The sequence below is a fragment of the Sus scrofa genome, chromosome 7 (genome assembly GCF_000003025.6).
Source record: "Sus scrofa isolate TJ Tabasco breed Duroc chromosome 7, Sscrofa11.1, whole genome shotgun sequence".
Lineage (NCBI taxonomy): Eukaryota > Metazoa > Chordata > Mammalia > Artiodactyla > Suidae > Sus > Sus scrofa.
Window position 1 is genome coordinate 10,983,028 of NC_010449.5, and position 23,556 is coordinate 11,006,583.

General features: G+C 48.6%; 2 long non-coding RNA genes across 2 annotated transcripts in view; both read right to left on the bottom strand.

The window, feature by feature from the left end:
• Positions 1-23,556, bottom strand: part of LOC110261780 — a 207,717-nt gene that overhangs the window by 60,562 nt on the left and 123,599 nt on the right. The gene's annotated exons all lie outside the window — the stretch shown is intronic.
• LOC110261781 lies at positions 8,162-13,725 on the bottom strand. The gene is made up of 3 exons (XR_002346318.1): positions 13,622-13,725; positions 9,230-9,322; positions 8,162-8,619 (listed from the first exon to the last, which is right to left on the bottom strand). It is a non-coding gene; the product is annotated as an uncharacterized LOC110261781 (long non-coding RNA).

Genomic DNA, 23,556 nt, shown 5'->3' on the forward strand with positions numbered 1-23,556 from the left:
TCATTTCACCATAAATAAAATCTCAGCAGTGCCAGGTCAACTTACAATACATACTGGAAAATCATACATTGAATAAAGAGTAATTCGACATTTCTGAAACTGTACGTGCACCAATCTTAAAATGGGTAAAACACCATCATAAAAAACAGGAGAATTAAGTACTGAACATGATGTATTCAGCAGTTCTCCTTAAGCTTCACTTTACTTTGCACAATGTAAGCATCTGTAATGCTTTCCCAACAACCAACCAAAATTATTTCAGTTCTCTGGGGCAAAAATCTCTTGGCTCTCCCAAGAGTTTGCCCCTTAGGGGGTTTCATCATCTCACTTCATCTCTGTCTCTAACAGTCTCCAGAGGAGGACACTTCAGATTCTGGGTAAAACTCTATACTGTCAATATCTGTAGGGTTACAGGTGGTTGGTGAATAGGATTCAACACCTGCTGCATTATTCCCTGTAACCTACTTGTCCCTCAGTATTCATTCTCCCCATTTTTAATAATGCAACTTCCAAGTGGTACTTGGGCATTGCCCCTCAGCTGGAGACTACATTTCCCAGCCTCCTTTGCAGCTCAGTGTGGCCATGTGATTAAGTTATAGCCAATGGGATATGAGAAGGATAGGCACCATTTCCAGGTCACTTGCCTGGCTCCTTTATTTTTTAACTTTTTTTCCCTCTGACACTTTTCCTCCTTCCTGCTGACTGCAGCTGTAGCCACTGCCTTGCCTCCAGCCCCAGCCTGCTGACCCCTAGACTGTTACACGAGGGAAAAAGAAATTTTGATCCTATCTACGTCACTCTATTTGGGATCTTTCTGTCTTAATATGCTAGTCTGTGCCCTAACATTATTAATTCCAGGGCTTCAGGACCTATATCTTACAGGTGCTAGCAGGGCATGCACATAAATTGTGATTTACTCGGGTCTCTTGTTCAAGTGAGCTTTCAATTTTATGTCAACTGACGTAGTAGTTAATACTTCTGAGAACGCACTCCATTCAAAGCATTCTGCTTGGCACTAGAGACATAAATGACATTATCCAGCCCTCAACAAGTTTACCCACTAAGACCAGACAGCGCAGCACTGTTCAATGTTAATCTCCACGCGAGTGGCACCAGGGGTGAATATATAGCTGTGTTTCTTCCACCTGCACTAATAACGACACTCTTCTCGGCCCAAGAGGCCTCCCAACTTGAAATGAGAGTGTGGTGTTTGAATCTGTTCTTCCTTTCCCAGATTACTTAATTTTCCTCCTCCTCAAATTTTCCAGCTACAAAACGGTCCCAGCGTGACTCTCTGTGTGCTCGTCCCTTCACAACTTGGCTTCCCAACCTCTCCACTATGCCTTCTTCTCTCTGGCCTGAGGCACAGGTAGGTGGGTCCAGGCTACTGCAAATTTTAAGGTACGCACTATTACTATAGACAATCGCTGGGGGCCTGTCTACCACCCTGACCCAGAGAGCGCACCTTGCCCTGCTGTACTGGCCACTGAGCTGCCTCCCGCTGAATGGTGGCTTCCCAGGAGCCAGGAAAGAGTGGCCTGGATGCCCAGGCACCAAAGCCAGGAAAGAAGGAGATCAGCAGGCCTGAACACAATCAGGAGATGGACTGCTGAAGTGAGGAGGGACATGGCTTGACTCTCATCACATGCAATTGGTAAGCGAGCCTAGGGTTGTTTTAAAAAACTAACCAAACGCTTTCATTGCTCACTAAAGGCAAGAGGAACATCTGTGCACAATACCGACCACTACCCAAACACACACACAAAACACACACACACACAAAGGAAATAAAGTTTCATCCGCACCTTTGAATTAATTACCTCTCCAAGCTAGTTACACGGGGGAACTGGAGCAATTGCTAAATGGTAGGTGAATTTGAGAAGCACCTCCATCTAGCTATGAGGGGAACCACCGGCAATACAGAGAAGAGAGGATCTGTTTTGTGTTGGAAGAGCTGCCTGACCACTCACTACAGGTCTAACTTAGCCAGTGACAGCACTTTCACATGTGAAGATAGGACGGCAGGGCAGGGTTTCTCTGAAAGGCACTGATCAATGAACGAGCCCAGCCTGCTGCCTGACCCAGAGGAACTAACCATTAGGTTTAGTGCAATCAGAAGAGGACATTCAAAAAATGTGAGCGTTTGGCCTAAAATAAAGGAATAACCTAGAGTGACGTGGCGGGCAGGGCTGCCAGGAAATGCGATGTAAAAACTGATTCGTGGGAAGAAACCAATATCCTCCAAAAAGGAAAGATTTCAGAAAACATGGGAAAACTGGCGAAGGCACAGCATGAAGTGACAGAGTGTGTGCAGCAATGCTCCGAAACCAGAGGGGCTCTGGACATGGACCCAGGAAAGGATTCTTCACGGAGGTGTTCCATGAGCAGGACCTCAGCACAGTCCGACCCCAGCAGAGACTGGATGGGCACACAGGCGCTATTTTCAACCACAAATGAGGGAGGGACCTCGTGGAATTTCCCCTGTGGTCATGGTGGAAAAGAAGCAAAAGGAAAATCTGTAACGGGAACTGGAGAGAGATGTAAAAAGCTGAATTAAATTGTATTGAACGCAAGATGCTATATTTCTGTCATTTGCCAAACCGTGGTAGAGTCGCCGCGAGGAGACTGCCACATGCTGTAGTATTTCACTCTGGACACTGACTCAACAGGTGTGGTGTTTCAGAGATGCCGACTTTGGCCCGGGCTTGGGGGCTGCTGGGGGCTGTGCCTACATTACATGGGGAGAGAACGGGCACAAGGGTGGGGCTGGGGAGCCTCCAGATTCCGCTCTCCTGGTGTACCCTTCGCCTGTGGTGTCATGTGATTTGTACGTTTTAAACTCCTTTTTCTAACAGAGTAAAGGATCGGGACAGCAGCGCACAGCAGGGAGATCACAGCAGAAACATCTACCACTAGCTGGTGGGTAAACGGCCGACACCCTAAAGAAGTGACTCATCGAGTGGAGTTCCTGATGATAAGAGCGTAAGAGAAGGAAGAAAATCCCTCCCCAGACCGCTGAGTTCAAGGTCATGGCCACATCCCTCATCAGGTGTGGGTCTACTTTGCTTTCTCTCAAGCAGCAGGCAGAAATCCTACACCATCCACCCCGCCAACGTCCAGCTTGCGAGCACAACTGGGGGCACCTTCCCCATCGTGCCCACGCCCTGGGGACATGAGGGCAAGGACACGCTCAGTGCACTGAAGCCTGATCAGTGTTCTCCAGGCGGATACACAGGCCCTTCCCTTTCATGTGCCTCCAATCCTGCCCCACCCACACCCCCCGGAGGAGAGGAAAGCGGGGAAGACAGCGCTGTGGCAAGCAACCCAAAACGAACCCAGGCAGAACCACCATCCGCCCCCCGTGGGGCAGCCAGATGGCTCTTTCTCCGCCTGGGACCAGGTCCCTGGGAGAACCCTGAGCTCCGAGGCAGGAGGACCGCCTGTCCCTGCAGACAAACGTCAACCTCACTCTAGCTGCCCCATTTCAGCAGGACAGGGATTCGCAGCGCGTCCTTGCTTCTCTGGACCCTCGAAAAGCTCAGAGCCATTTACTCTCTTTTGCTCAACGTCCACTCTTTGCCACTAGGACAGTGTGAAGTCTGGAGATCTGGGCTCAGCATAAGACAAAATAGAGGAAGAAGCCGCAGAAAATGTTTTCTCCCGTGTGCTGCCTGGGGAGCCAGGCCTTGACTTTGACATGTGCTGGAGGTGTGGTGCCCAAAGTAAACCTTTGAACTGCTTTTTTGGAACCTCCAAAAAGACACTGCACATCAAAGGGGGCTAAGCATTTTGCATGAATCAACTACCTTCTGAAAAAGAAAGGAAGCCCAAACTCAAAGCACATTGCCAGCCCTCAGACCCAAACGTGGCCCCCTGCACATGCTCACCACATGGCTTCTCTCCCAGTTCAGTGGAATCAAGCCCCGCAGACACGCCCGGGGGCCCCATCGCACAGCAGCCATCACTGGCTGCTCCCTGCAGCCCCCCGCTCAGGATACAATGGGGCCACTTGTTGGAGGAGCCCCACGCCCCACACCCATGCCCACCTCGAGGAAGCCCGCATAAGCTCGGACTCCAGGCACGAGGACAGCCCTGCTGGGCAGCCCCACCCCAAGCGCCAGCACAGGATGCAGTCTGGGGCTGAACAGGGAGTCCTGTGTGAGCTCCCTGGCACCATGCCCAGAGAGCCACATCTTAGGCCGCTGCCCCAGCGTCGGTGGGCACAGCAAAGAATTCCAGCCCCTGAAAGGAGGCAGAACAGGGAGCAGGTCTCGAGCCTTAGGATGCATCTGCCTTCCGCCCTCCTGGAATTAATTCAGTTCACGGCAGGCAGTCATGGTGATCAGCAGCAGAGGAGCTGAAACTCAGAGGCCACCACTGCCCCAGGCGCTCCTAGAAACTGATAAGATATTTTCTTCCTGACCAGCCAGAGGAGGAAAGCAGTTTCAGGCCCTTCCCTAGCAGCTGTGCTATCTACAGACCTGCAGCTGGAGCCGTCATTGGAGAGCAGCAGGGAGTGGGCCTGGAAGGCCGCTTGCATCCTCTCCAGCCCCTATCAGCTTTCAGAGCTCTGGGAAGACGTCCGACCTTAGGATCTCACTGGAGGCACAGGAAACAGTTTTTTGAAACAAGATGCTATCATTCTTGGCAAGTGTCTTTTTAAAAGTCATTTTCTCTGGTAAGTAAAGTTCTAGATTCGGGAAAAGAAAAATGGTTGAAAACTGCTAATGCAACCTGATTGGTGAGAGTTTTAATTAGCAGTTCAAAAACTGCCCACATTCTGTGTTTTTAATTAATAGGCACAATTTCTGCAGAGCTCTACTTCAATAGGAGCTATATAAAACCAATGAGTGGGTGACATTATTCCATTCAAAAAAGAACTATAAGAAGAAGAAAAAAAGCTGAATTAGGAGGAGCAGAGAAGACAAATGAGCTGTTTCTCTGGGCTATTCCGCTATAAATAAGCACTGTTACCTAACATCTCTTGCTGGAAGCCCTTCACTGCATGACCAGTCAATCCCTTGATCCATTTTAACACAATGACATTCTGACCCTTGGGTCTAGATACTGGGTATCCCAGCCACATACCCTCATTCAAAAAAGACTGATGGAGCAAGCTATGTGCCCAGCACCAGGAAGGTGCCAAGGATGCTGAGATGAAAGAGCTGGTCCCCACTGTCCAAAGAGCTCATAGGAAATAATTGAGTAAAAAAAAAAAAAAAAAAATGCCGTATGACAAGCCCTACACCAAGTAGGCAAGTATTAAATGTCTGCAGATGGAACGCAGGGTAAGTAACAGGTGCTCCACACGTACAGGTGGGGCACAGGGGAGGGATGACCAGCTCTGCCAGGGTGGGATTCACCCAGAGATCAGCTACCTGGTGCACGGAGGGAAGGCCACACCAAGAGCTCTTCATGTTCTAACTGCTCAGGAGCCACGCAAGACCAGTTCTTAAATATTTTGCTCATCATCCAGAGAGAGGTCTGAAACCCTGAGGCTGGGCCTTCAAGACCAAGTGGGAGTTTCCCAAACAGAAAAGCTGGGAAGGGCTTTCCAGACAGAAGGAGCAGAACCGATCAGGGCAAAGAAACCCGAAATGTACCAAACAAATTGGGGAGTTCCAAAGAGGGAGCCTGGGCGGAACACAGGAGCCGAACCCTGCAGAGCCTCACCGACTCTGCATGGCATGTAGCTCTCGTCGCAAGTCTTCAACCAGAAAAAGACCTGACTGAACCACTTTGGTGAGAAAAAAAGAGAGAGCTGGGAGAAGAGAAATCCAAGGGTTTGGAGAAGGGCAATAGAAAGATGTGATGGGTGGAACCAAAGCACTGGCAGTGGGTTAGAGGGGGATTCATGCCTAATGGGGGTACTTGGGAGGTAGGCTGTCCTCACACTGAATGCAGGGGGACCTAGCAGGTGTGCAGGATGCGAGAACACGCGTTTAAGAGAACCTCCCTCTTCCTGGTTAGGGTAAATTGGGGAAAGGGTGGCTCTACTAAGCCGACAGGACACAGAGGAGCCCAGGAAGGCTGGGCAAGGAAATACATGACGAGTTTCACAGGGTGAATGCTGCTCTTGCCACAACAGATGGAGCCATCCAGAGTGGGCCCTAGTGTTCTGAAGCTCAGACAGGAGATCTGTTCTAGAGACCCAGACCGCTACTGGGCTGGGATTTGCATGGAGTTTTCTCCCACAGTCTCATGCAGACGCAGATACGCACATACACACCCTCGAAAAATTTCTGGATGTGTCAGCTCTCTGATAAGAACATTTCCATGTTTGAGGAAACTTGATGCTAATTCACAGGATGCCACAGAAAGCAGTGCAGAACGAGAAAGTGGCTGTGACACTGATGAGTTAGTTATGACAAAGCAGACTCCAGCAAGACTTCCAAATAGGGAGAAATGTTCAAGCTTCATCTCTCATATATGTTCCAAGGAGTTCAGAAAGAAATCCCCATGCTCTCAGTAACCTCAAGGAACCTTTTCTCCCTTTAAAGAAGAAAAGAACGCATGATTCAAATAAAGAAGGCTTCTCAGCACACATCATCAAAGCCTTAGTCAAGGCTCGGCTGCTCAGTCTGAACCTCCAGCAGGCTCTCACACACAGTGATGGTCCCACTAGACATGTACCTGCTGAATTCTGAAACACTGAGAAATCAATAGACAGACTGCCTTATGAATGCCTTCCTTTCAGATATTTTCCTTCTAATCCTAGTTTCCTCAAGAACCAAGCAATTCTTACTACACCTTCACATCAATTAGTCTGCCTCAGATTCAATGAATCCACTCCTACCTGGAGTCCCCTGGAATTTCCAGGTGGAGAATAAAGCCTAGGGGAAGATCCAAACCTATACGGTTGTAGCGTAGCCAAAGGGATCTTCATTACATTGATCTTCCACCAGACCTGCCTATGAATTAAGTCAGTCCCATCTGTCTCATTTTACTATCTGGCTGGGGCCCAGAGAGAATAAGCAAGTTCCCTGAAATGACACAGAAACCCTGCTATAAGGTAAGTATTCCCAATTATAATGGTCAGGAAATGCTGTCATTTTGAAAAATGAGTGCTAGCCAGCCCTGGGAAGAGGGCAATCTGTACAGGTATTACTGGACCCGAAAGCCAGACCAGAGGAGATGCACAGGAAGAGGCACAGTGAAGGTTGTGCATTACAAAGATTAGTTGATACACATTATTTGCAGTAGTTACATTCAGTAAAGTCACTGAACCATTGCTCCTAGGGGGAAACCGGGGGTTAGGTTCCTGAGGGTCTCTGGCTACAATGTATCCATCAACCAATCAATACAGAACCTTGTTTTATGTGTGTTTCTGTTTTAAAGACAACCCATTTAATATGTACTGTTGATTTGCTCACATTGAACTCAGGGCCAACAGCCCTGGAAGTCATGCCTGAACAAAGATTTTTTCTAACACACATATTTAAGGCACATCACATCCTTCCTGCTCTCAGGAAGCACTTCAGCACTACACTGGGGGCCATTTTAAATAGCGAAATCACCAACGAAAAGCAACAAAATGTAGGCACTAAACAGACCGCGAAAAGGGCTCTTGTTCCCAGTACCAGAACCAGAACCAGATGGCAGAGCATGGCCTTGCTCAGCCTCAGCTAGAAATCTGCACGCTGAGTGACTCAAAATAGTCACCACTCTGTGCGTGCCCACAAATGACGGGGAGAGAACTGTAATTATTGATTTGGGGGGATGTAGATAAATTTCAGCCAGTAGGAGATTTTGCAAATACAGGTCTTTGAACGACAAAGATCCAAGCTGTACTGTAACTCCTTCCCGTAAGCCACCTATCCTGCAGGGACGCTTGACTAGATGTTTACCCACATCATCAGGTAAGGTAATCTTCATGGTCATTCATTTGGAGGATGTGTATGTATGTGGGGGGAGGTGAACACATTCTTACAACAAAAACAAAAATGAAGAAATGATCAACAGGCTTATTTATTTTGTCTTTTGCCTTTTTAGGGCTGCACCCACGGCACATGGAGGTTCCCAGGGTAGGGGTCTAATCAGAGCTGTGGCTGCCGCCCTACACCAGAGCCACAGCAATGCCAGATCCAAGCCGCATCTGCTCATGGCAACGCCAGATCCTTAACCCACTGAGTGAAGCCAGGGATTGAACCCGCAACCTCATGGTTCCTAGTCAGATTTGTTTCCACTGTGCCACAGCGGGAACTCCAACAGGCTTCTTTTTAAAATGCGGTCTATGTCAAATGGTTATGCTTGAAAAATTAATGCCTTTAACTCACAACACCACGATAATGCAATGCAACTGGCACTAACCATAAAATAATTTTTTCAAATGTCTAAGTCATAGATCAAGACATGCAGTATGGTTTGGAGGAGAAACACAAGTCTGCAGTTATTTGTACTTTCTCCGGGTCTTCTGTGTCTGTAACCTCCCCTGGAGAGAAGCCCAAGGTCTGTACTTGACTCCTATGTGAACACGTGGCTCCAGCAGATGAGGTTCCTGATCCTCTCTGTGACGGGCTCATAAGAGAAGAGGATCTGGGATTCCGTCACTCCCTTTCTAATTCACAACAGCTAAAAGAACTTGGTGTTTCATCTGCTGGGCGAAGAGCAACAGAGGCCCTAGGAAGGAAAAGAAGCCAGGACACAGTGAAGGAGCAGGGAAAACAAAAACCACAGTTCAGACTGTCCTTCCAGGCTGTGCAATCTGCCACAAGCCACTTTGTCTCTCGGCTCCAGTTTCCTCAACTGGAGTCTGAAAAAGAGGACAGACGGAACTTCTTTGCAGAACAGATGCTGACTCACAGACACTGAAAAACTTATGGTCTCCGGAGGAGACAGTTTGGGGGGTGGGGGGATGTGCTTGGGCTGTGGGATGGAAATCCTATGAAATTGGATTGTTATGATCATTATACAACTACAGATGTGATAAATTCATTTGAGTAATAAAAAAAATTTTTTTAATTAAAAAAAAAAAAAAAAGAAGAAGAAGATGCTTTAGACCAGCTGTTAGCAAACATTTTCTGGGAAAATCTAGATAAGAAATATTTTAGGCTTTATGGATCAAGAAGCAAAGTCAAGGATATGTGTAGGTATTTGTTATAAGAAGAAATAAAATTAATGTCCATGATTTTTTTCCAACCACTTTAAAACATAGAAACCATTCTTAGCTCCTGGGCTGCACAAAAGCAGGCAGCAGACGGGACTGGGCCATGGGGTGTGGTCTGCTGACCTTGCTGCAGGTCAGATGAGTGCGGTCCAGCAGGACGTGGATGATGGAGACGTTGTCTGGCTGCACCGTGGCTGTCCAACGCTTGAAACACGGCTAGGGTGACAGGGGAATTGAGTTTTCAGTCGTATTTCCTTTCAATTCATTTAAACTGAAACAGGCACGTGTGGCTAGCAGCTAAGCACGGCTTCAGACTTTTTGCTACTTCTTTAGGCCCTCGCTGTACAGTTCCACAAACCACTCCATTTAAGAGCTTCCGCTCTATGAAGTTGGTGGCTATGGATGGGCCTTGAGGATTTGGCCCTCACTGATTACTTTGGCCAGCAATCACTTTGTCTTCTCTAGTTTTCTACCATGTGCCTAATCTGCCATATCCTTCCAAATACTAAATTCCAAAGGGGACAGGGAGGCACCCCAAGGTGCCCCAACAAACTCAAAGGATGCAAGAAAATGTTTTAAATTTGACGAAACCACAGCGTACTCAGCACTTATCTCTCTGTACTCGCTTGAACTAGTCCCAGCTCAACATCTATGTGACAGCTCGTACACTACGGCGAGTTTATAGCTTCATCCTTAGATAGTGCTACGTTCCTTTCAGTGAAGTCCTATCTTGGCAAAGCTGGCTTTTCAACAGGGATCAAGAGCAAGAACTGCAGGGCTCTTAGTCCTCTCAGCTGCTCTAATAGAGTCCCATCGCCTGGGTGCACTTCTCGGAGTTCCCGTCACAGCGCAGCAGAAACGAATCCAACTAGGAACCGTGAGGTTGCGGATTCGATCCCTGATCTCACTCAGTGGGTTAAGGATCCGGCATTGCTGTGGCTGTGCTGTAGGCCGGCAGCAACAGCCCCGATTAGATGCCTAGCCTGGGAACTTTCATGTGCCACTGGTGCAGCCCTAAAAAAAAAGGACGAAAGACAAAAAATAAATAAAGTGCATTAATTCAATATCTTTAAAAAGAAGAAGAAGAAGAAGAAGAGCACTTCTCGCAGTTTGCAAGGCGGGATGTTGGAGATCAGGGTGCTCACACTGTCAGGTTTGGGGGAAGCCCTCTTCCAGGTGGCAGGCTTCTCATATTGTCCTCACCTGGTGGAAGGAGGGAGCGGGCTCTCAAGCCTCTTCTTAGCAGGGCGCTAATCCCACTTATGAGGGCTCCACCCTCACGCCCTATCTCCCAAAGGCCCCCTCCAAATACCACCCCACTGGGAATTAGGATTTCAACACACAACTTGGGTGGATGGAGTAGGGGACACAAACAGTCAGTTCGTGGCAGGTGCCCAACCTGCTTCCAAGATTTTCTTCAAGTACAACTTTCATCTCTCCCTTTCTATCTGAAAAAGGGTGTCTTTTAAGTTTTCCGATCCATGGGGCCCAGCAACTTACTTGGCAAAATTCCCAATACCAATGAGTCCTGACAAGAACTAGAACTTTCCCTGCCAAAATCTGGCTAAGGCAGGGATTTGCCTAAGGTTTATGAGAAACCTTTACTGAAGTACTTGTCAAATGTAAACCGACATCCCCTAACTCACTGTCGGGAGTACCTGTTTAATTTTTAGAACTTTCAAAAGAAGCGTTTTTTTTTTTTTTTTGTCTCTTCAATTGTTAAAACCACAACCCCACCCCCCACCCCACCCCTGTCCTCAGCATTTATTCCTGCTTTTGGAAGGAATGGAAAGACGCCTGCTTCTGATATGGATCCACACTCTCCCAGCCAGGGAATAAGAGCCTATTACATGAGCATCCCTGCCAGCAAGCAGCTCTTTCTCCACTTGACCTGCAGACACAGTACGTTTAAAAAGTGACCTGCGATCTTTATGATGTTCTTTCCAACTCCCAGGTTTCCCTCATGTCTGGCTGTTGTCTGCATAAAGAGCAGTGAACCTAAACCATTAACATTTTCTCCATTTTGATCACGGGGGGAAGCTTGGAAATACAGCAAGTGCCTGTAAGGGGGGGGGATATATACACACATATATGCACATGAATATAGGCTGTGCCCTGTCTGTCCCTAGAGCCTTTATCAAGAACCTGAAATTCAAGGCGGAAGCTATGGGAGGGGTCACCCTCTGCCAATTATCGAGGCAGCTCAAGGGCTTTGTCCAGGTTCACGGGGAAATCTTTACAATTAGGGCAGCTGTTGCACTCCATCCCCGCCTGAGAGAGAGTGAGCCACACACAAATACCTTTCACCATGGGGTCAAGTTTTGGGATATTCTGGCTTTCAACCTACAGCTTCCCTGGCTGAGATCCAGCCCACTTTACTTAGTTCCTCTCTATGTGTCATCCTGGGGGAAAACCTCTCTTTTGCACTGAAAACAAAAGAAGGCCATTAGATCCATTTTACTGAAAGTAAAGAACTCAAGTCCTCTTAAAACATCTCTGAATCCTGGCAGCTCCCACTGATGGGGCTGGTGGTGGCAGGGAGTGGCGGGGAAGGTATTAAACAGCAGATTCTTCCTAGACAGAAATAAAGTGCTTACATTTAAAAAGCTAAAGGACAGCTAGAGGACCTCCCTCTGAGATTACAGCTCTGAGAGGGTTCGTAGGCTCTCTTTGCTATATGATGAGCTCTATAAGTTTCTCTTCCTTAATTTGGCTCAGTTCAAAAAGTTTACAATGGGCCCAGCAACCTGTTAGGTGTTAGAGATAAGAAGATGAGTGAGGCCCAGTCCTTGCCCCCAGGGAACTCAGAGGGAGGAAACAGAGGCACAACAAATAACTCCGAATGACCTCCAAGAACGCAGCACAGAAGTCAAGGAACTCTAAGAAGGGGATGTTGCCTGCGAGGTGGAGCCCGGTTCTGCAGGAGCATCAGGAACCATGGAAGAGCATCTCAGGAAGAGGGGAAGCATGCATATGGGATGGACGTGAGCGATGCAATCAAGTGAAAGCAAAGGTGAGTCCCAGCCTCTTATCTCCCAATTCCAGACTGCCCTTCCAGTCCATTCTTCACTCCAAGCCAGAGCCACCTTTTAAAAGGCAATTTTCTTAAAACCCCTTGATAGCTACTCTTAGGATGATGACAGGCACTCCAGAGTCTGACCCCTCCTTATCTCTCCAGCCTCAGCTTTATCATCCACACAGGTCTCTGTAGCCGCCACTCTGTTCCCACCATGGAGCCTAACTCTACCTGCTCTTCTAAGACTTGGTTTAAGGGCACCTCCGAAAAGGAGTCTTTGCAATGCCCCAGGCTGGTTTAGGTGTTCCTCCTAAGTGTCCCTGAGTATCCTATAACACACATCAGACTGCACTATAATGACCTATTTGCTTGTCTCTACCCCTCCAGGACTGTCAGATACTTAAGAGTAAGCACTCAATAAATATTTGAAGAAAGAAGAAAGGAGGGAGGGAGGAGAGAGCCCTGGAAAAATCTCAAATGTAAAAAATACAATAAAGGAGGAGTTTCCATCGTGGCTCAGTGGGTTAAGAATCCATCTAGTATCCATGAGGATGCAGGTTCAATCTCTGGCCTCTGCTCAGTGGGTTAGGATCCAGCACCGCGGCAAGCTGTGGTATAAGTCACACATGCAGTTCTGATACTGTGTTGCTATGGCTGTGGCGTAGGCCGGCAGCTGTAGCTCTGATTTGACCCCTAGCCCAAGAACGTCCATATGCCACAGGTGTGGCCTAAAAAGAAAAAAAAAATTATTAAAAAAAAAAAAAGGAGAACCAAGGGCCAGGGGGTAAGAAATGAGAAAGATGGGAGGAAAGAGTGCTGTCATGGGGGACAAAAGAGAAGAGAACTTCGAGTAGGAGGCTCTTACTCTAAGAGAACACTCTAGAGAAATCAGGTAGCTAATGATTAAAACTGGGTTTGTTGCCTTTTTTATGCACCATGAACCTCTTTGGCAGTCTGGTGAAAACTATGGGTCCCTTCTCAAAATAATATTGTTAAACACATAAAATACAATATATATGATAAACTACTTAGATTGGAATACAGTTACCAAAGTATTTAAACATTATACTATATGCTTCTTTACTGATGCATTAAGTAACAAGATCCAGCAGGAGATTCAGCAGCCATGCAATTTCTTAATAGCAAGGAAAGAAGACAATACTACCTGCAGTCTACCACAACTGTGATGCGAAATTGAAATATCTAGGGGTACTATTCATATCTAGGGGACCCATGCTCATAGTTGAACGAAATGCTAAGTTTCGGTTAACGGTCAGTACTTTCCCCACCAAAATTCACAGACCCTAACCAAGTCAGCAAATTGGCAAAGAGGTCCTAGCTGACCTTCGCCTGAGCAGTTTCAGACAAGCAAAGGGGCAAATGCCAGAGTGAAAATTAAGTGATGAACAAATGAGAGGACAAAAAAGGGATGCCATGATTACAGGTGCCTCTTTCTAGATGTATTTGTGGCCAAAAGGATGAAAAAGGCTCGGAGTTACCTTGGAGGAGAAGAAACGTCCAGGGGATAGAGAAACAGAACATGTCTTCTCCTTGTGACCCAAAAAGTAACGTCAGGAACGGGGTTAACTCGCCGTGGGAAGGAGTCCCTGCACCATGAACAAAGGGCAATAAATCAGGACAGAGTTAGCAGCCCGTTCTTACGAGCGTAAGGAGACTGCGCAGACCTAACCAGCCTTAGAGGCAGAACTGCAGGAGAGAAGACACAGTTGATGCCATGGGATTCTTTTCCTCTGAAAAATAACTATCACTGTTTGGAATCAGACAGATAATGAGTTGACTTTGGAGTGAGTCCGTGATTTCCACTCTCCATGTACTGCTGATTACAGAAAGGGCCATAAAAAGAATTCTTCTAGCCTATGGCGAAGATAAACTCCCCCGAAACCTGCTCCACCCACAGGCTTACTAGTTCAGATATGAAATGGTCTGGGGCAAAAAAAGTTATTTAACCTAATCTCTTTCAAGATTGAATCCTATCAATAGTAGTTGATATCTGAGGCATCAGACACTAAAAAAAAAAAAAAAAAAAAAAAAAAAAGTATATATGAGAGACAGAGACAAAAGTCAAGAAAATGGCAAGACAGACCCAACAGTTACTAAACACAGAACTTAACTAAAACAAAAATTGAGTTTGCGTTTCTTAATAACCACTCTTTTCACACCAAAGGGGATGGGGTGGGGAAGGTTCCTGAAATCCGATGAGCTGTACAGTGAGGAGCTTGCGGAGAGTCTGGGGAGAAAGTGAACAGAAGGAAAGCTGTGCAGACGTGCAAATACCCTATTCAAGCCCAAGCCTTGCTTTGCCTGCAACGAAGGGTAATTAAGTGGTTAGAGAGCTGCCTTGGAGCCTCTGCTCCTTAGAAACAATCACGGATTTGTTGGCTAGTTGACTTCATCCGGCCTAAGCCAGACCAAGATAAATCAAATTAAATGTCCACTGACCCAACAGCCAGAGCCTGCGTGATACCGGGAGTGACTAATGCAGCTTCTGTGGGTGTGGGGAGGCTGGTGCCTCGTGTGCAGCTCTGTCCCTCAACTGGAACTCAGGTGCAGCAAGGCTGAGACTAAAGGAGTAATGATACCACCCATATCACTGGACATCATGTATTATGCTCTGCCATGCAAGGAGCCCAAAGCCCTTTCCAGAAGTGACCTCCGTCAGCCTCACCCACACCTCCATGAGCCCCACCAGCCAACAGCCTGACTGTATTATCAGCCCACGTGACAACCCCAAGGGTGAGCGGGAAAAGAGGATGTATTCAAGGTCACCCGGCAGGCGGAGGCCAAGTCTGGGATAACAGTCACCCCTAACCTCGTGCCTTATATGTCACGGCACTATTTATCTCAACCTGCAGCTTCCAGGGAAATGGCAACAAAAGAGCTCTTTTCCAAGAGCGTTCAAGGCCATGAGACCAACCTGACAGTCTCGGAGGACTTAACATAGAGGCTCAGGAAAAGAAATCACATATTATTGCTGCCCAGAGGAGTGTGGCTCTGTGCAGGGAAAGGACAGACTGCTACCCGCGGGGGTGACAGGACGAACTGTCCCAGGCTGGGCACGGAGGCTGGGTCCCAGGCCAGAGGATCCCGGTGGAGTGAGCCGTGAGCTCTGACCTCCTGCGACCCAGCAGGGCTGCCCTGTGCCGCCAGCCAGTAACCAGCGGAGGAGGAGCCGGGACACACCTGATTCTCCCCCGGGAAGAGCCCAGCTGAGAGCGGAGAGAGGCCTGGGCGGAGGGCCGTGTCGGCACACACCCGCAGGGGCTGCCTTCTACCACCTTCTCTCCTCTGCAAGAGCCCAGTGGGCCCCCGGCCCTCAGCCTCTGGGGACCCTGTGCTCCTTCGGCTCAGGACCAGGCAGCGCTGGGATCCCTGGTGCTCTCCGAAGGCCTCTCCTGCAGCTGTGAGTTTTGTTCTGCCCTGAGCCAGCAGCACCCTGACCAAGCAGAAATGCCCCCGAGGTACAGCAGGTCAGGACTTCAAATGGAACGAAAAGAGAGAACAAAGAGAGGCTCTAGCCACCCCCCGAGCACACAGCTCGAAAGGGACACCCCTGAAGTTGGAGCAAGGATCTGCTGAGACCCTACCCCCTTCCTCCACTTCAGTACTTCAGAGCTTTTTTTTTTTTTCACCTGTGGCATACAGAAGTTCCGGTGCCAGGGACTGAACCAGTGCTAAAGCAGCAACCTGAGCTTCAGCAGTGACAACCCCAAGATCCTTAACCAATGAGCCACCAGGGAACTCTAGAACTACTTTACTTCTTTTCTAGGGGGGAGGGATCTTTTTCAGGCCATACCTGTAGCATATGGAGGTTCCCAGGCTACAGGTCTAATTGGAGCTGTAGCCACTGGCCTGCACCCCAGCCACAGCAACATGGGGTATAAGTGACGTCTGCGACCTTCACCACAGCTCACAGCAACATCAGATCCTTAACCCACTGAGAGAGGCCAGGAATCGAACCTGAATCCTCATGGAGACTATGTTTGGTTCTTAACCACTGAGCCACAAGAGGAACTCCCTAGAACTACTTTACTTCTTAACATGAGCCATAGAATCCAAGGTTCCAGTGGCCAAAGGAAGCCCTTCTCTCACCATTTATTCTTGCAAAATAAAACAATCACCTGGAAACATCTCTGAAGTGAAGGCTAAATATGCATTAAGGGATCCGTTCTAAAGACAAGATGACCAAGAGGCCTTCAGGCCGCTGCCAAGGCCAGCACCCAGCCACCACCAGACCCACGGCTTATCTGCTCAGCTCCTGAAGAAGAGCCCTGAGGAAGAAAGTCACACGCCCACCTCTGCTCCCAATCAGAGACAACACTCAAAGACACCTGTCTGCTGCCTTCAGTCAATCCTTTTTTTTTTTTTTTAATCTATATGTTTTACCTACTATGCAATGTTTTTGGTTTCTTCTCCTTCTAGGTTTTAGTGAAGTACAGTTAATTTCCAAGGCTGTGCTCATTTCTGCAGTACAACAAAGTGACCCAGTCATACATTTACACACATACCCATTCTCTCTCAGATTCTTTTCCCACAGAGATCATCACAGAATTTCCCACAGAACTGGGCAGAGTTCTCGGTGCTGTACAGCGGGTCCTCTCTGGACAATCCTTCCAGTTCCAGAGACCACAGTTACTCCTTCGATGCCTGTTCATCTGCAAGCTCCCTCCCCGCCCTCTACCCGCTTCTCTCTCTGCTGCCACACCTGCCTTACCTCGTGTCCTTCCAGGCTTCCTCTGCTCTAAGACAGCCAGCCCTCCTCACAGGCTTTAGCCCCTAACGCCCCAGGGACTTCACGTCCATGACCATGCTTCCTCCACACCTTTGTTCTGGCCCTTCCTACAGCTGCTGCCCCGGCCCCGAAACCTGTAACTCTTGCCTCCCAGGGGTGGCCTGGAGAGTTCCCTTCCAACTGCCATGCCTCCCTCCTTCTCGGCCAAATGGCAGCCCAGTAGTTATCTCCCCGCCCCGATGTTTCCTTCGCACTCATCTCCTCCGCATCCCAGGCTGTCTGGCCCACGCCACGCGGCACCCCGGAGACTGTGAGCTCTCAGCGGCAATCCTAGCCCACGTCCAAAAGCAACCCTCTCACTTCCCATGCACCTTTAACTCTCTGAAGCATTCACAATTTGCTAACAACCACCCTCTGTCCCAAGCCCCAGAGGCCCCCCCATTCTGATTTCTATGCTACTCTGCCCCCCCACCCCACCCCACCCTCAGTTTTAACCCCCGCATGTTTCCCTCTGTCTCTTTTTATGAGTCCGCTTCCAAAGGCGGGTACAGGAGGAAGGATCCATCCCTGAGGCTTGTATCACTCCTCATCCTTACACTTTTCTCGTCACTGGCCTGCTCTGAAACAGCCCACTGATCCCCACTGCTGGTAGAAGCAACTCACTATCCTGGCTTTGAGGTCTTCCATGTGATCCTACCCAGCCACGCTGCTGGCTTCCTCCCTGGACCACAGGTGTTGACCAAGTCCAAGGTTCTACCTAGACCACATCCCTTTGACATTCCTCCTTTCCATCCAAATTTTACTCCCAGTTCAAAGTCTAGCTAAACTCTCATCTTGACTCACTTGTATTATGAATGTATTACATACCCCCTCAAAGCCCATAGGCATATGGAAGCCAAACAAAGCCAAATACATAAAAGATATTAAACAACTTATTTAATAAGTACACTTTGGGAGTTCCCGCTGTGGCACAGCAGAAATGCGTCTGACTAGTATCCATGAGGATGCAGGTTCGCTCCCTGGCCTCGTTGAGTAGGTCAGGGATCTGGCACTGCCATGAGCTGTGGTGTAGGTTGCAGACGTGGCTCGGATCCTGTGTTGCTGTGGCTGTGGCACAGGCCAGCAGCTGTAGCTCTGATTCAACCCCTAGCCTGGAAACTCCCATATGCCTCGGGTGTGGCCCTAAAACGCAAAAAATAAATAAATAAATAAATAAACCCAATCTATACGTCCTTCTGTCTTAACCATCACAGCAACAAGCAAAATGTGGGGCATAGTTTTTATTCAAATATTGCTTACTTTGCAAACGTTAAGTAATCATAAAGTCTGTCATTATACAGTATTTATTTCATAGGTTTAGTCTGACAAATTTAGCACTAAATAGACCTGTTTGTTTCCTGTCCTTATTGAGATGAGGGTAAGTGATCATTAGATGGTGGCGGCATGTCACACTTGACTATGCGGCCTAAACAAATGGCTTATGTCATCAATATGGCTTATCTGAATGGCAGTCAACAGACTTTATTTTAGAAAATAGAGCTTTGTTAAAGCAGTGAAATGTAAGCATCCAGTAACATTACACCAAATACTGCCTAAGTCGTAAAAGACAACACTAGTATAGCTTACTATCTGAGAAAATGAGCACCTAGGAAAACGGGATCTTTTTTATTCATCTTTGTTTATAACGTAATCTAAATTACTATTCTTATTTCCAAACCACATCTGCCATCCCAGAAACAGCCAACCGTCTCCCACCGGGCATCCCCTTCTTTAATAGTGGAAACCCCAAGTTTTAGCTGGCCATTGCCCAGCCTGCCTTTCAGCTAGATGCGGCCATGAACACGTCTGGCCAATGAGCTATAAGCAGAAGTGTCATGTGCAGCCTCTGGGATGTATCAAAGGGGAAGGAGTGTTTCTCTTTTCTTCCTTCCTGATAATTGAATGCAGATGAGTAACTTGTACCCTGCAAACCTGCTGGTCCCTGAGTGGAAGCACGTGCAGAGAGCAGGGGTGCAAGCAAACAACCAGGCTGGTCCTTGACTTCACAGAGCAGACACACTAGCCCTGCAATGCCTGCCCCAGAGTTCAGTTCATGAGGAGAAATAGATAGCTATTCTATTTAAGTCACTGTCATTTGGGGTTTTCTTTTACGCTCCACTAGACCTATCGTAACTGATATACCAACCTGAGAATCAAAACTCATATCTCATTTCATAATTTCCAGAAGCTCCAAGCAAAATTCTGCCCAGTATTCATGTATACAGCTTTGTTTCCAAAGTCCATGTACACGCCAATCCCCCCCCCCTTTTTTTGGACATTAAATGGATCTATGGCTCATTTCAATAAAATACTAAAATAGCATTACTGTCTTTCCCCATCCTTGTTCCTTTGTGACTCAGATACAAGAGAGGCTGAGTGGTGTCATAGTCCGTGCATGTAGTATGCAGAATGAGAAGTTAACTCTCATTTCTGCCCTTTATTAGCCATGCGACCCTGAACAAATGACATCCTGTGTTCAAAAAATGGGGTGAATAATTTCCATTTGAATCATTCAAAATCCCCCTGGGGTTGCTGTGAGAATTTAATAATATAAATACGTTAAAGAACCTGCCCAGTGTCTGACATGTCGGCAGGGCTTGATAAATGCTTGTGAAATCTAAAAAAATAATCTTAACCACAGAGGAAACAGCTCCCAAGCCATTGACTTCTAATCAATAATGAACGATTTCCTCTTTTAAGCAGAGAGAAAAACTGTGCCCCTTGCAACAGGTGTCAGGATCCTCTGTACAAAGCTGGATGCTGACGCTGTCGGCCTTGCAGTCTTAGGGCTTTCAAGTCCAGCTCCCGCAAAGGCAGGGAAGATTCATGGGGAGTCCAAGACAAGAGTCATCATTTGGTGTCAGTTAAAAGGTACAGCAGGTCATCTGGAAAGACGGTGCCAACCACCCTTCGCAGCTCCACACACCCACGGCCCCTCCATCCCCTCAGCTAGAGGCCGACTCTATTTCCCCTCCCCTTGTGACTTGCTTTGACCAACAGAAGGTAGCAGAGTAGCATCTGGAGACTTATAAACCTTAAGAGGATTTGCTGCTTCTCCTTGTTCTTCTGGAAGCCAGTCACCATGTAGCTTAGGCTAGACTACTTATTGAATGATGAGAGACCTCCGGGAGGGAGGTGATGTGAAAGAGACCCAAGGCCTCCCAACTGACAGCCAGTACTAAGACCCCAGACAACCACCGTCCTGGGTGTCCCAGCCCAGCCAAGCCCAGACGATTACACCACAAGCGGCCCCAGCTAACATCAGAAGGAGCAGAACCGCCTCACCAATCCACAGAACTGCGAGAAGTCATTGTTTTAAGTCACGACTTTTTGGGATGTTTTGTTACACAGCAATAAGTGATTGATACAAAAGCTGAGAGCTAACCCCTACAGTGCTTAGAACACAGGACACAGGACCCACCACCTCAATGCTGCCTCCCAGTAAACGCCCAAGCCCACAACCTCCATCAGAATAGATACCTACCTGTAGTCTCATCTATCCCAGCTTTGAGGCGCTTACTTATTCCTCATGCCCATACTGGTTGAGGCAACTGCCTGAGGATGTCCTCTGAGCCCATTTTTATCATTCTTCTCTAACTCTCGCATGTTACCATTAAAATGGCAAATGAGAAACAACATAAAGGATGAGTTATGAAGATAACCCAGGCTCCGACAAAGAAGTCCGAGTGAGTTTCTCCCCACCAGTTGCTGTGCCTCTTCACCACAGTCACTTTCCCATTCTCTCTTCCCAGTGAACTTCTTGTTACTAAACTCTGCAATAAAAAGAATCATAGCTAACATTTATTGAATTCTTACCATGTGTCAGGCACTGAGCTAAGTTTCCAAAATAGTATATCATTTAATGTTTGAAAGAACTCTATGAGGCAGATTCTATTCACTTACCTATCAAACATTAATCCATCAGTTACTGTTTCAGGTACAAGGGATACAGAAATAAATAACACAGACCCTGCCCTCATGGAACTTGCATCCCAGGGCGGAAGAGAGAAACAGCACAGGATGGTGAGAAATGCAAACTATGAGAAAAAGCAAAGCAGAATGAGAGGCTTCCTGATCAGGGGCTATCTGAGTGGGAAACGAGGATGTCAGCCCTGGGGATGGGTATGCGGGCAGGACGGTTCGGGCCAGTACAGTTCCCTGATCTAGGAACACACTTGCTGCGCTCTAAGAATAGCAAAGAGGGAGGAGGACAAGATGGCGGAGGAGTAGGGGGACACGCTCACCCTCTCCCACAAACACAACAAAAAAAGCACATCTACAGAAGAAATGACTCGCACAGAACAACAACCAATCGCTGGCAGAGGAACCTAAACTCCAATAACGGCAAGAAGTTCGTGACATTATTGGGCAGAACGGGAGAAAAGAGGAGAGTGAGAGAAGGTGAATCCGAGCGGGACGGGCGCTCCCAAAAGGGAACTGCGGAGGAGAAAGGGATCCCGCACCCTGGAAAGTCACCTACATGGGGGAAAGATCAAACGAACCGGAGGAATCTCCAGATGCAGAGAAGAGTGTAGCAGTAAGTTGGAGTACGGAAAAACGATCAAGAACCCAACGGACCATCTGAACTACGGGCACAGTCACCAAAAATTGAGACGCCTGGGTGGGGGCTGGGCACCGAATCCTCGGCTCCAGAGGTTAGTCCCCGGGAAAGGGCCGGGGGACGCCTGGGTGGGGGCTGGGCACCGAGACCTCAGCTCTGAAGGTTGGTCCCCGAGAGGGGGCCGGGGGACGCCTGGGTTGGGGCTGGGCACCGAGACCTCGCCTCTGAAGGTTGGTCCCCGAGAGGGGGCCAGGGGACGCCTGGGGGGGGGGCTGGGCACCGAGACCTCGGCTCCAGAGATTAGTCCCCGGGCTAGGGGGGCGGGGAAGAGCGGAAACTGCTTGGGAGGTCTCTAAACCATTCGACGGGGCAGAGACTGCCTGGGAGACTAGAAAACAAAGCTGTCGCAGAGGAAGGGAGCAATACTCTAGGGGCGGGGAAGTGGAAAGCCGCCTCAGAGGGAACCTGGGAGAAGAGCCTGGTCTGCGCCCGTGCTGGGGAGGGGAGAGAAGAAGGGGTGGGTCCCCATAGAATACCCCCCACGCCACAGCAAGCTTACAGGCCCGCTAGCTAGCAGAAAGCTGTGCTTCCCAGTGCATTCCCTCCCCCCACCCCCGCCACCCACTACGCTCTCGACGAACCTGGGGCTGCCTGCCATCCAGGAGGGCTGGCCTCAACAATTGCCTGAAGCCTACCATCGCAGGGGCTCTCCCTGCACAGGCCTGCTTGCCCTTTGGAGGGGCTACACTTCCACAGAGCAGCACCAAACACCACCAGCCCCCTAGAAAAGGCCTGCAGCCCAGAAAAGCTAGAACAAGCCTAGCCAGGCCGTGAATAGATCGACCTAATTCTCCGACGGTTTTTCTGAGACAGGCTCCCCCGGGGAGGAGCCTCTTGAGTCTCCAAGGGCCTTGCTACACGCCCAAGACCCCAGGGGGTGCTAAGACCTAGTGGACCAGCTGCATAGGACTGCCAGCTCCAGGCAGGACCCCCTGCAGCCCAGAAAAGCTGCAACAAGCCTGGCCGAATTGGGAAAAGATCTCAGACGGTCTTTCTGAGTCGGGCTGTCCTGGGGAGGAGCCTCTTGAGTCTCCAAGGGCCCTGCTACCCGCCCAAGACCCCAAGGGGTGCTGAGACCTAGTGGACCAGCTGCATAGGACTGCCAGCTCCAGGCAGGACCCCCTGCAGCCCAGAAAAGCTGCAACAAGCCTGGCCGAATCGGGAAAAGATCTCAGACGGTCTTTCTGAGTCGGGCTGTCCTGGGGAGGAGCCTCTTGAGTCTCCAAGGGCCCTGCTACCCGCCCAAGACCCCAGGGGGTGCTGAGACCTAGTGGACCAGCTGCATAGGACTGCCAGCTCCAGGCAGGACCCCCTGCAGCCCAGAAAAGCTGCAACAAGCCTGGCGGAATCGGGAAAAGATCTCAGACGGTCTTTCTGAGTCGGGCTGCCCTGGGGAGGAACCTCTTGAGTCTCCAAGGGCCCTGCTACCCGCCCAAGACCCCAGGGGGTGCTGAGAACCAAGTGAAATCTGCTACCATCGTGGGGTGGACCTCCCAGTCCTGTCTGCCCTCAGGAAGTCCTCCTTTGCTTCAAAGAAACACTGTTAGTCCCATCAACACTCCAGAAAAGCCACACTGCCTCAAAAAAAGATTGACCAACAACGACAGCCCTCAGGAAATATTCCAGGGCAGTGACAAGGCAAACACTGCCCGATCACGGAGAGTACAACTCCCTCAGGAGAAAGAAAACAACAAGCAAGATGAAGAAGCTGAGAAACCACCCCCAGTCAAACCAACAGGAGAACTCACCTAAAACAGTCAACAATGAAACTGATCTCTGCAGTCTGACAGACCTGGAGTTCAAAGAGAAATAGTGAAAATACTGAAGGAATTAAGAGAAGATATGAACAGCAATGCAGATACCCTCAGAAAGGAGCTAGAAAATATAAGGAGGAGCCAAGAAAAACTAGAACATTCATTTGCAGAGATGCAAACTGAACTAGGGGCAGTAAAAACCAGAATGAATAATGCAGAAGAACGAATCAGTGATATGGAAGATAGAATAATGGAAATCACTCAATCTGG